Below are 12,972 nucleotides of genomic sequence, written 5' to 3' on the forward strand. Positions count from 1 at the left end.
CTGGAACAATGTAAAGAAAGTTGCTGATTTCCTTCAAATCTTCTATGATCTTACTAGAGAAGTATCTGGATCACAGTACGTTACATCAAATTTACACTTTCTTAAGATTTGTGAAGTTTCTTGTTATTTGAAAAAATTGATAGTGAGTGAAGATGACACTGATGATCTTTTGGGTAAAATTGCTAAAAATATGAGAGAAAAATTTGATAAGTATTGGGGTACTCCTAACAAAATGAATAAGATGATTTTTATTTCTTGTGTTTTGGATCCTTGACACAAGTTTGTTTCGGTTGGCTTTGCACTTCAAATGATGTTTGGAAAAGAAAAAGGACTAGTTCTAGAGCATGAAGTTAGAGGCTACATGGATTTAATGTTTGGTGAATATGTAAAGTCTCTTTCAAAAGATAAAGATAGTCATCACTCTTCATCTTTATCTAGCTCTTCATTTGAAAAGTTCAGTTCACTGCCTTCAAGTTCAGATAGTACTGTCCAATCAATAGGATCTTTGGGGTCATTCATGGTTGATCTAATGAAACATAAAGCTGGAAATGCTACAATTGTTAAAACAGAATTGCAAAAATATCTTGGTGAAGAAAATGAAGTTGAAACCAAGAACTTTAACATCCTGTCTTGGTGGAAAATAAACTCACCTAGATTTCCAATTCTTGCCGAGATGGCTCGAAATGTGTTAGCTATTCCTATTTCAAGTGTGGCATCCGAGTGTGCATTTAGCACTGGTGGACGTATTTTGGATTCATTTAGGAGTTCATTAACTCCTAAATTGGTGCAAACTCTAGTGTGCCTTCAAGATTGGATTCGAAGTGAATCACGACATGTTAGTGTTGAGGAAGATATAGATGTCCTTGAACAACTTGAACAAGGTAAGCATATTCTTATTGTATTCGTTTCTTATTGGTATTATAATCAGTCGTTAATATTTTTCTAAATGATTAACATTAATTCTTTATAGATTTGGCTAATACTAGCATTCTTGATGATTAACATGGAGTCGAAGCTCTTCTTTGTTGCATTTGGATGTGGACATTTGGTAAGTTATTCTTAAATCTAGATACTAGTTATTTTAACTTGTGTATTTACTTAAAATAAGTTATGACGATCTGGACATTTAGTACTTTTATTTGAAGTTGATTTCAACTGTAGAGATGGTGTTAATTTTAGTTTGTGTTTTGGTTGCCCATTATGTTAGTATTAAATGTTGAAATACTTCACAACTCTTTTCCACTTTTTCTTCCAGGCTTGAGATTATCTTGGTTAGGAAATTAATGAAGATTTTGTTGATTATCTGATGGATTTGGCAGCTGTTAAAGATAGTTCAAGATGAACTGCCGATTTACAACTGGGCTTGGTTCTAATTAGTTTTAGTTTATAATTGACTAATATTAGCTTTTGCACGATTGTAAATATTAAAAATTGACCAAAGACTTTGTTGTGATGACCCCCATTTGGTATGATTATTTTGATGTATGTGTATCGTCAAATTATTGGATAAGTCATATATTTATTTTGAAAGCATTTTCTTATTGGTTAAACCGAAAACCGAACCGTTAAAGACCTAAAACCGATAAACTGAAAACCGATAACAAATATCTTATTGGTTTGGTTATCGGTTTAGCATATTTAAAAACCGAAAACCGATAAACCGAACTGATAATACTTATAACCGAACCGAACCGACCGATACACACCCCTACTATTATGTGCAGTCCTTTTAGGAGTAGTTAGAAATCCTACTTTGGGACCAAGTTAAGTTTCCCCTATAAATAAAGGGGTTTTCCTTTGTTATAAATCAAATTTATGAATCCTTAAATATCATTCAAGAAGAATATGAAGTCTTCTCCCTACTTTGTTCTTTTTCTAAATTTGTAATAGATCAATGTTACAAATTAGAGTCACATAGAAAGCAAGAGACGGACAGGTAATTGTTTATCACGTCAGTTGATACACAATGGTTAGTATGCCACAAAGTCTTCGGATAGCAGTGCAATATTATTCCAATAAATAAATAAATATATATTTCTAACCATCAATATTGCTTGAGTTATGTAAATACTTCATACTAGAAAGGTTCCCTCTTTTCTATTAGTTGGTTGGTTCATCGATTTTAAAAAGGTATGGTTTCCAACTTTTTATGAGGTCTTGGTATTAGTACGTTTTGATATGCGGCAAAAGATGGAGATGACCAATAAAAGTTATAAAATTTAAGCTTTCTGCTTTTTCTTAATTTAATAATTTTATCAATAATTGCTAAATTACTATGTATGATATTCAGCAGCTATTTTGTTGCACTTTGTTACTCTATTATGCTATTGATTGAAGTAAGATGATGATTCATATTCAATCACATCAATATGATAAGATGATGGATTCATGTCCAATTGCACTAAGAGAATAAGACGATGGATTCATGTCCAATCGTACCAAGAGGGTAAGACGTTGAGTTAAATCTCTGATGCATCATGATGATAAAATTTCGGGTTTAAGTCTCATCGATTTATGGCCTAAAATGTCTTTACATGGATAAGACATTAGGTTTAAGTCCTAATGCTCCATATTGATGTTATGTTGACTATTAAAGCAAACAGTGTGCTTTCAATTAAAATTAGTCATGAAATCGCTCCATTCTCGAAAATGAATGTGGTAGTAGTACATAATATGTCTAAAGAAGACAAGTGATTGAATAATGCACATGAATATGGAATGAGGTACTCAAGCTCTCATAATTTGATATGATCACATGTTTGTGTTCCATTCATGAAGAATGAGAACTTTTGATAAATGCTAAAAATATAGATTCATTCTCTAAAGGGAATGAGGTGTAAGCCACCATGCTAGGCGTGGGAAAAATCGCGACCTTTGGTCAATGATGTGGTATCACCAAGAATGTCTCTGAGTAAACATGTGTTATAGAAAATTTTGATGCTTTATCTTCAGGCTTGTATTGGACAAGAATTAGTACAAGTGAGGCACATTCTATAGTAAATAAGAAGTTTACTAATATTTTCCTGATTTGGCATGATTGTCTCGGACATCATTAGTCTATAATGTTTAGACAAATTATGAAAAATAAAAATGGACATCCATTGAAGAACCTAAAAAAATATATTTTAAATGGTGAATTTTCTTGTACTTCTTCGTTAGCAAGACAAGTTAATTGTGAGACCATCATAAACGAAAGTTGAGATTGAGTCTCCTGCTTTCTAGGAATGTAATACATGAGGATATTTGTGGACCTATTCATCCACCTAGTGGATTGTTTAGATACTTAATGGCCCTAATAGACGTTTCTTCTAGATTGTCTCATGTGTGCCTATTGTTATCTCGCAACTTGATGTTTGCAAAAATGTCGTCACAAATAATATGATTACGTGCACAGTTTTCTGATAATCAGATTAGTCCGTTCAATGATGGGATCACGACTCACCTCTAGAAGGGATAGAATAACTGAGAAGAAATAAATTTGAAAAATACTCTCGAAGTAATAAAATTGAAAACTACTCATATAATAGTAAATCAGAAATTTACTAAAGTAAAAGGAAAATGGCATAGTAAACTTGGAGTTTAAAAGTCCTAATAATTTTATTAGTTGTCATGAATAATTTGGTCATCCCAAAGATGTGCATACTGAGAAATAGATAGAACTAGAAGATTCTTCAAGAATTCTTTTTGTTGCTTGTTCTCATGATAAGTTGATTGGATCAACTAATGTTGGGACTAAATCCCTAAATTCTGAAAAGTATAAAAGATGAATATGGGTCCGTTCATCTATCATGTGATATGATAAAGAGATGTATTTATATGATAATCATATGTACATTTGTTGTCAACCTGTAGTTTGACATTCGCAAAATTGTTTGTGCAAGACAATTGAGTTAAGAGCACAACTTTCAAAATATGAAATCAAGATAATTCATCTTGATAATATTGATAAATATTCAAGATGGTGTGACATTAAATGTCTCAGATAGTGAAATCATTGCTTATGAAATAAAGCTTCATGTGTTGATCTGAAATACGATATGTCATACATAAGTAATTGTACGCATCAAACCAATAAATTATGATCAATTTTTCTCTTAGTTGGTTTATGGTCAGGGACCAAATATTTTTCATTTGATAATTTTGAGTGCAGTATATGATTAATGAATGTACTATGATGCACAAAAGATGGATTCTCCAAAATAGATTGAGATATATGTTAATTTGTCTAACATAAGGGGGAGCTAAGAAGCAACACGAGTTGTAAATGCTCCTATTGAATGTTTCTAAAGGATAGGGTCTACGAGATGCATAAAGCATGATAGACTAATTGAATCTAAGTAAAATAATCCTTGAAAAAAGGGGAGGATCAAAGAATCAAAATGATCATAATAAGGAGATGGTGTTCTCTTGGAGAGCCTACGACATAACACTTTATGAAACCTCATGAGAGGGGTAGCTACCTGAAAATAATGAAGTCATGAGATTTCAATAAGTTATGTCGTATTGTAAATCGATACAGAATGACGATATCTTTGATACAATAGTGTGCAATATTGTAAAAGATTATGATGATATAAATTCTACGACTATTAAAGCATGTTGGTGTAGAAATAATTATCAAGTGAAAAGTGGAATGATGCATCTTGGTAAGCGTAACGCTTATTTGACTTGCAATCTAGGCACTAGAAGATGTCATACATTTAATATTGGATGTTGTCACTTGACAAAATTTATATATGAAAATATCTTATGGGTCCAAAATCTAAAGCATATACAAGTTTTTGGAAAACTTGGTTATAATCCTCATAAGGATTAAATAGATTCAAAATGCATAAAGCATATACAAGTATTGTTATGCAAGTCGATGACTAGAATTTAAACTCTTGAAGAGTTTTCAAAAGGCAATAGATTATTTGCTTAAAGATGTTGAAGTAAGGAACATGCAAAAAAAATTGATCCTGAAGGGAAGATTCATAAAAGGAGATAAAAGGAAGCATATTTCGTCCAAGTTTTTCTACACTCATGAGCTCCCAAGAGTGGTGATATCAACATGCAACAGGTTTGTTCAAGTAATACTATAGTTGATTTATTCACCAAGTATCTACCAATTACAACTTTCAAGAAGATGGTGCACAAGCTTGGAAAACGAAGATTCAAGTCTCTAGATTGATGTTCTCATTAGGGGGAGTTAATACGTGATGTACTCTTTTTTCTCACAAAGTTTTGTCCCATTGGATTTTCTTTGTAAGGTTTTTAATGAGGCATACATAATGCGTATTATTAGATATGTGTACTATTTTTTCTTCACTAGATTTTTTTTTTCCACTGGGTTTTATCTAGTAAGGTTTTAACAAGACACATAATCTACCGACATTCAAGGGGGAGTGTGATAAACATATTTGTATTATAGTGAATGTCTATTATGTGGAGTCCTTTTAGGGAGTAGTTAGGAATCCTACTTGAGGACCAAGTTAAGTTTTCCCTATAAATAAAGAGATTTTTCTTCATTGTAAATTAGATTTGTGGATCCCTAAATATCATTCAAGAAGAATAAGAAGTCTTCTCTCTTCTCGCTACTTTGTTCTTTTTCTAAAAATTTATATAATTTCATAACAATATATATATAATAGGAGAGGTGATAGTGCCTACGTGTCAGCAGAAAAAAAAAACATGTTTTTTAAATAATTAAAAATTATTAATTATATGTAATAGGGTTAAATAGTAAATTACTATTTAATTTTTACAATTATTGTTAAATATTTTTAAAATTTAAACGTGTGTGATACTTTTTTTTGAAAAATATTTTTAACTATCTTTCCACAACCTCCTTATTTATAGCAAAACAATGACAATATTAATAATAATATTTATAATAATAATACCAATACCAATACCAATAACAACAACAACAACAATAATAATAATAATAATAATAATAATATTAATTATTAAATTAACTAAATAAATTTAAAATCCAAAAATAAAAAAATAAAAATTACAAATATAAGAGGAAAAAAATGGAAACACGTAAGATTATTATAAATTGTACTCCCATATCCCCAATATATATATATATATATATATATATATATAATGTAATGACCCGAAGTCATCTTTAGAAACTTTTGTAAAAATTATAGTTTTATCTTTCCCGATAGTTATCCCGAGTCATTTTTGATTAGTCGGTGAAGTAGGTTTGAGAATTTTAAATTATTTGATAACTACGATTATTTAATTGATGGGTATATATTAAATAAATTATTTATTTAGTTGGTGATTAATGGGCAATGCCATAATTTATTTAATACATATACTAGTTAATCCATATTAAAATAAATTAATAGGATTTTTCACTTTTAGAACATAAATAATTTTAGAAAACAAAAGAAAGAAAAACAAAGAAATTGCCTGCACAAAGCTTTGCGGCGGCCGGCGTAGGAGTTGCTCGATGTTTCGTCCAGGTAAGATCATATCAATGCCTCAACTCCTTAGAGATGCTCATGGAAATGTATCTTGTAAGCCTAATTTAGTTTAATTATATATATATTATAGAATAGGAATGATTCAGTTACGTTGTTATTGGTTGGAACTTGAAAGGTACAAAAATATAATGAGCAACGTATCATATGCAGTGATTGACTAATGGTGACTATAACTTATATATGATTAGTCAATTACTATTGATTATATAGATAATTAATTTACAATTAGATTTTAGGGGTATTTTTGAGTTTATCATAAAATTTCTGCATCTTATTGTAATGGTTGAGTTTTAGGCTGACTTGTCTTAGTGGGATAAGACGAGTGTCATCAAGTCCATTTTTGGATCGTGACAAAATGGTATCAGGCCCCAGGTTCATAAGTCTCACGTGTACACAAGCTGAGTCTAAATAGAATCTCGAGGATCGGTACAGAGATGTATGTACTTATCTTCGAGAGGCTATAGTGACTTCTAGGAAAAATCTTTACTTTTTGAATCTCTATCGTGCGTCCTTGGTCCGACTTGATTTATATCGCTTCACTCCATTCACTCTCATTTATGTGATGACTCGTGTGTAGTTCCTCATGTGAGTAGTTGGTGTGTGGTGTATTGGTTGGATGTTAGATTTGGTATTAAGGTGGAGGTGATAGACTTATGAAAAGGATGGGTGATCATATTCGAAAGGATTGAGTAAGGTGATGACTTGACGATGCATTTTGAGGATATTCGAATGATGAGTTTGAACAATGGTTTGAGGGACTTCATGAGCGTGATATCTTTTTTTTTTTAGGTTAGTTACCCCCAATAGAGAAAATAATACTTGTATGGTATAGGCAGGATCGGGAATGGTTCGACAATTAAGAGTGAAATTATTAAAGGAAATGCTAGATAATTAACAGTGTAACTTTGGAAACTATAGTTAGTAAAGTTGTCATAACGTGTATGAGTTGCTTAGCGAATGATGAGAATGATGTTGCACCAATTAAGGTTAGAATCTTTTATAGATTGCGTGTATATCAAAAAGGGTCATAATACGATTAATACAATGATACTGATGGTTACTTGGTTAGAATTATGGAGTGAGTTACTTTTACTATCGACCTGACCTACGAAAGAATACATATAGCTTGGGCTAGTTATGCAACGAATTTGCTAATATTTTACAGCTATTCGATTGGTAGAAATGTGTGGGATATTTGGGTACAATCTTCTCGATAGGTATGATGTGTTCTAGTGGTGGATCTAACAAACTTTCGCGCTATGGTACTAGTGGTATGTAAAAATGAATATGTTGGTTTTCAAGTGCCAATACTAACTACTTAAAGAGTTATCAGTTGTATCACATGCTCGTATAATGAGATTCGGTGTTGCATTTACATTTGAGAAACCAATTAGGTTGTTACTACAGATGTTTGGGGTTAAGCAATGTGTATAAGGAAGATTTTAGTGGTGGATCGTTGATACGATGTTAATGCGTTAAGTTGAGAAGTGTATCCTGAGGGTTCAAAATGAGGACTGGTGATTTCATCTTAAGGTCCAAGGGAATGGACAGATACCAGAATGACAAGCTTATGGGTAAAGGAAGTCATAAAGAGTATACTTGTGTGAAGGTAAATGGAAATTTTAGTAAAAAGTTCATATAAAATGAGTTAGTCCTTTAGATTTGATTGGTATAACTGGGTTTAAAATGTCATATTGATGAAAAGGTTGACTTTGTGGTAATGACGACTTGCGGGTATCTAATGTTATGATTTGCTACTACTTGATGAGTAACGTGGTTGCATGGAAAGTTATAGGAGGTGCTAAGACACCACTCGAATAGAATTTAAATAAACCAGAGTCACAAATGAAAAGAATTAGTGGGATGTATTTTAGTCATTGAAAAGAGGCAATCGAGAACAAAGATATTTACTCTAATTGCAAAGGACAAAGATATATCATTAGAGAGTTGAGAATCGGGTTTAGAGATACGTGGTTCTATATAGTTTGCTCTTATTATGGTAATAGTGTCACAGGTTCATCAGATTGGTTCAAAACAATTGGGTAAGATTTGAGAAAGAAGTCTACACATGTTTGACTCGAGTGTGGTGATAAGTTCTTTTACGGTTTTGAGTTTGATAATTGGTACAGTTGAATTTTAACGAAGGATACGGTAAGATCGATGGAGAGGCGATCAATTATAAGCTATAAGATATGTGAATCCATAAAAATCTTCAAGGTATGAGTTAATGTTGATAGATAAAGAGATTGGGTTACACAGTTGGATTCAAAACTCAATTTGTTCAAGGTGAGTTTAGGTTTGTGGTACTGTATTTTGTCAAGGTATGGGTTGGTAAGATAAGAAATGATCGATCACATTGAGTATGAAGCACTTGAAAGGACTTAAAAATAATTTGAGCAGTAAATTTGGTTACTTTTGATTGTTATACCTAAGGAAGGGTTTCATTTAAAGTTTTTATTTTGAGGATAAGGTAAAAATGCCAAGTGTTGCTAGCCAAAGAATAAGATCGGTGAGCGAGTCAACAAAAGGAACAACAACCTAGTGTATTGAAGGGTTCAAGATATTTAGAATTTTGTGTCATGGGAAGAATTAAGAAAAGTGGAGGAATAAGACCTCTCGTATAAGCCATTGATTTGTAGTTGAAGAATTTATTGATTTTTGCCTATGAGGTTAGATATGACTATAAGATGTGAACTAGTTTGGTACAAACTTACTAGGAAGTTATCATCGACATTTCTAATGATTGAATTTTGGTTGGGTGACAAGCAACTAGGTGTGGAAGATTCTATGTGGTTATGTCGAGCTAGATTGTTCAAATTATGATATGTAACTTATTGATGTTCAACGGTGTGAACCTACAGTTTTACATGAGTAATGAGGATTCTAGTAGATTGAAACTACTTTATTGATGGGACGATACAGACTGGTATGATGTGTTACATAGGCATTTGATAGTGAGTAGAGGTTATGAGCTTATAGTATACCGAATTATTGGAGTGACCAAGAATTTCTTAAGTGTTGATATGAGGTATATGATGGTTTTGAATATTAGTTGAAATTTGGCATCTGAAAAAATTACGTGGAGTTGACATTGAGTGTGATTCAATTGTTGTATCTCGATGGAAAAGTACTTTTAGATTTAGAATTAGTGCTATCAGTCTTGGGTGTGACCTGTATTTGTCATGAAATGCTTAAATGGAAAAAGTGGGAGCCATAGTTCGAAAATTTTGGAGGTGATAATGTGTTTGCTAAGAAGACTTTAATACTAATGATGGGTTGAGAGTAAGGTAAATGGCTGGTGTGGCGATGATGTTCTGTTAGTATTAAGAGTGTTGACCCTAGTGAAGTATTGTGAGGAGCATATGTGGTTCGATAAAACAAGTATGTGAGCAATTATAATCAAGACTAGATTGGTGATTGTGGGTAACTACAAAAATTAAAGAGATAGAGTCATATGAATGAAAATGTTTGATATGGGCACTATGGAAGAAGTATCTAGTGTTATTCGACTTTGGTTCTGTATATTCATATATGACCACCTACTTCGTTCTAGACATGATTTAGAGTATAATTCACTACCTATGCCCACACGTGTTTTTACTTCGGTAGGTGAATTCCTAGTGGTGGATTGGATGTACCGATTATGTGATGTCCTCTTGGTAGTGTAGAATGCTTAGGTAGATTTGGTGATTTCAGATGTGGTAGATTTGGTGTTGCATTGGGGAAGTTGAAGTTTTCGAGTAGCTTTACACGTACTAACTTGCTTATGAGAACTTATATAAGAGCTACTATATATGAAGAGTTACAATTGTCTAAAAGTGTTGTTGGAGATTCTGCATTTTGGAGTGTATCGTTTGTTGGATGTTTACTTAATCATTTCCTTCGTTGGGTTAGATAAGTTTGATCCTCCCTTGATGAATATCCGATGTCTAAAGATCAGATTTTTATAACTTAAGTCATGGAAAGATTGTGTTGTGAGAATTTGTGATGGTGTGTGCATTATGGGTGTCAGGTGGTTGATTTAGGCTTACTTATGGTCGTAGCCGGTGTTGATTTAGAAGTTTATCTTGGTTATGTGAGAAAATATTCGTCATGATAGTTGTGTTAAGGTCCAGTGGGTTTCAGTATAAGATTGGGTTCATGAGTTAATTTGTGGTTTGATAATAACTCTTCAGTTATAGATCTTCCAAAGTTTGATTCGAAAGTTCAGTTCTTAGTAGTTGATCTTGATGAAATGGTCCTAAAGATGAGGTTATCACTCGGAGAGATGAACATGACTTTGAAAAATCATACCTCAGGCTTTTGATCGTGTTGGTCATTCTTCCTTCTTCTTCCTTATGTTCAAGGACGAGTATGGTTTTTAGTGGTGGATAATGTAATGACCCGAAAAGTCATCTTTAGAAATTTTCATAAAAAATATAGTTTTATCCCTCCCGATAATTGTCCCGATGCATTTATGATTAGTCGGTGAAGTTGGTTTGAGAATTTTAAATTATTCGATAACTACGGTTATTTAATTGATGGGTATATATTAAATAATTTATTTATTTAGTTGGTGATTAATGAGCAATGCCATAATTTAATTAATACATATACTAGTTAACCCATATTAAAATAAATTAATAGGATTTTTCACTTTTAGAACATAAATAATTTTAGAAAACAAAAGAAAGAAAAACAAGAAATTGCAATGCACAAAGCTTTGCGGCGGCCGGCGTAGGAGTTGCTCGATTTTTGGTCCAGGTAAGATCATATCAATGCTTCAACTCCTTAGAGATGTTCATGAAATTGTATCTTGTAGGCCTAATTTAGTTTAATTATATATATATTATAGAATAGGAATGATTCAGTTAGGTTGTTATTGGTTGGAACTTGAAAGGTACAAAAATATAATGGGTAACGTATCATATGCAGTGATTGACTAATGGTGACTATAACTTATATATGACTAGATTGGCCATGCCCGTGCTCAGAACGGGCCCAACATGCTTGACTTTGATGTCATAGCACAATGCCTTTGTACTAACATGGACATGAAAGTAACATTCTCATGTACATGTGACAAAAAGATAACCTCATAATGTATGCCTTCGAACAATATTAATCATGTTTCAAATCTTGCATCAAGATAGTGATTCATACTGAAGTAATAATAACCAATAGTTCTGTACAATATGTGCCTGATCCGGAACTTTTATATATTATAACAAAGTACATAAAGACCATCCATAAATCAAACGTATATACTACATATCATCAAAAGTGCTATTACATTTTCTCTCTACTCTGACATAGGTCATTAGTAGTAGTCAACACTATTCTTCTACCAAAATATCCAGTACTGCATAGTTCTTGCTTACTGAATGTACAAGTACTTTGCTTATATGATGAAGCATAAACTATCGAGCAAAATTTGCGGCAATTAGGATCCATTACCTTCCATAGACATTGTTATCATTAATATCTATAAGCTGTATGAACAATTGGATTTAAAAAAAACAATCACAGAAGCGTTCCAAAAGAAATCATGATCAATTTTTCTTCAATCCATTTTTGAAATTGATTCCCCCCCCCTCCCCCCCCCCCCCCCCCCCCCACAATTTCTAGGAACTGAATAGTAGGGAAAACATTATAATGCTAAATCATCTTAAAAGAAAACAAAAAAGGTTATTCCATATACATTGCTCTACTTGCTTGCCTGCAGTAAAATTGTTATTGAAACAAAGATAGAAAAAAAATTGGCATTCAATGTGCTAAGAATTTGAACTTTTGTTTGACTCAATTACTGAGAACTTCAGTTTATATGGTATTATTATTATCAAATAAAAGAGATAAACATGAGTAGATACAATCAATGAGCATTAACATAAATCAAGAAGAACGCATCAATTTTCTCAAATTAGTAATCATATGCTAATCATTGCCTTCGGAAAACATTTGTTTTCCTCTTCCTTTCAGCTTGTCCAGATGTTGCACTCATTATCATGTATATATTTTATTTGTCTAAAGAAAAAGAGAGAAAATTTGTCTTTTTAATTACTCTAATGTTATCTATTTTACATGTACTTATAAGTCCTCCATCATGTAATAGTATCTCAAGCAATGGTGTGTATATATGGAATATAAGGAACACAAGCAAGTCGCAAGCAAGTAATTAAATACCTGAGAAATTGTAGATAAAGTACATGTGCTATTTAAGTGCACACAGATAGTTGTGTGAAACAAATAACACATTTAAGTTGAAGTATGTGCCACTTTAAAACAATTGAACAAATGATATCATGTACCAGAACCTTTGGGCATTTAAAATGAATTGGGAACAACATATTGTTGTCTTACACAAAAACTAATCAGTCCAATATTATGCCTCTAACTTAATCTTCTTCTTTTTTATTATCTTCCTTCCGATTCAACACATCTTTTAGCTAAGGAAAAAGAGAGATACTTGTTACTGTAGACCACCATTTGATTAACAACTTAAACAGAATAA

Source organism: Solanum verrucosum, unplaced genomic scaffold (genome assembly GCF_900185275.1).
Source record: "Solanum verrucosum unplaced genomic scaffold, falcon-dt-bn FXZP01000019.1, whole genome shotgun sequence".
NCBI classification, from domain to species: Eukaryota; Viridiplantae; Streptophyta; class Magnoliopsida; order Solanales; family Solanaceae; genus Solanum; species Solanum verrucosum.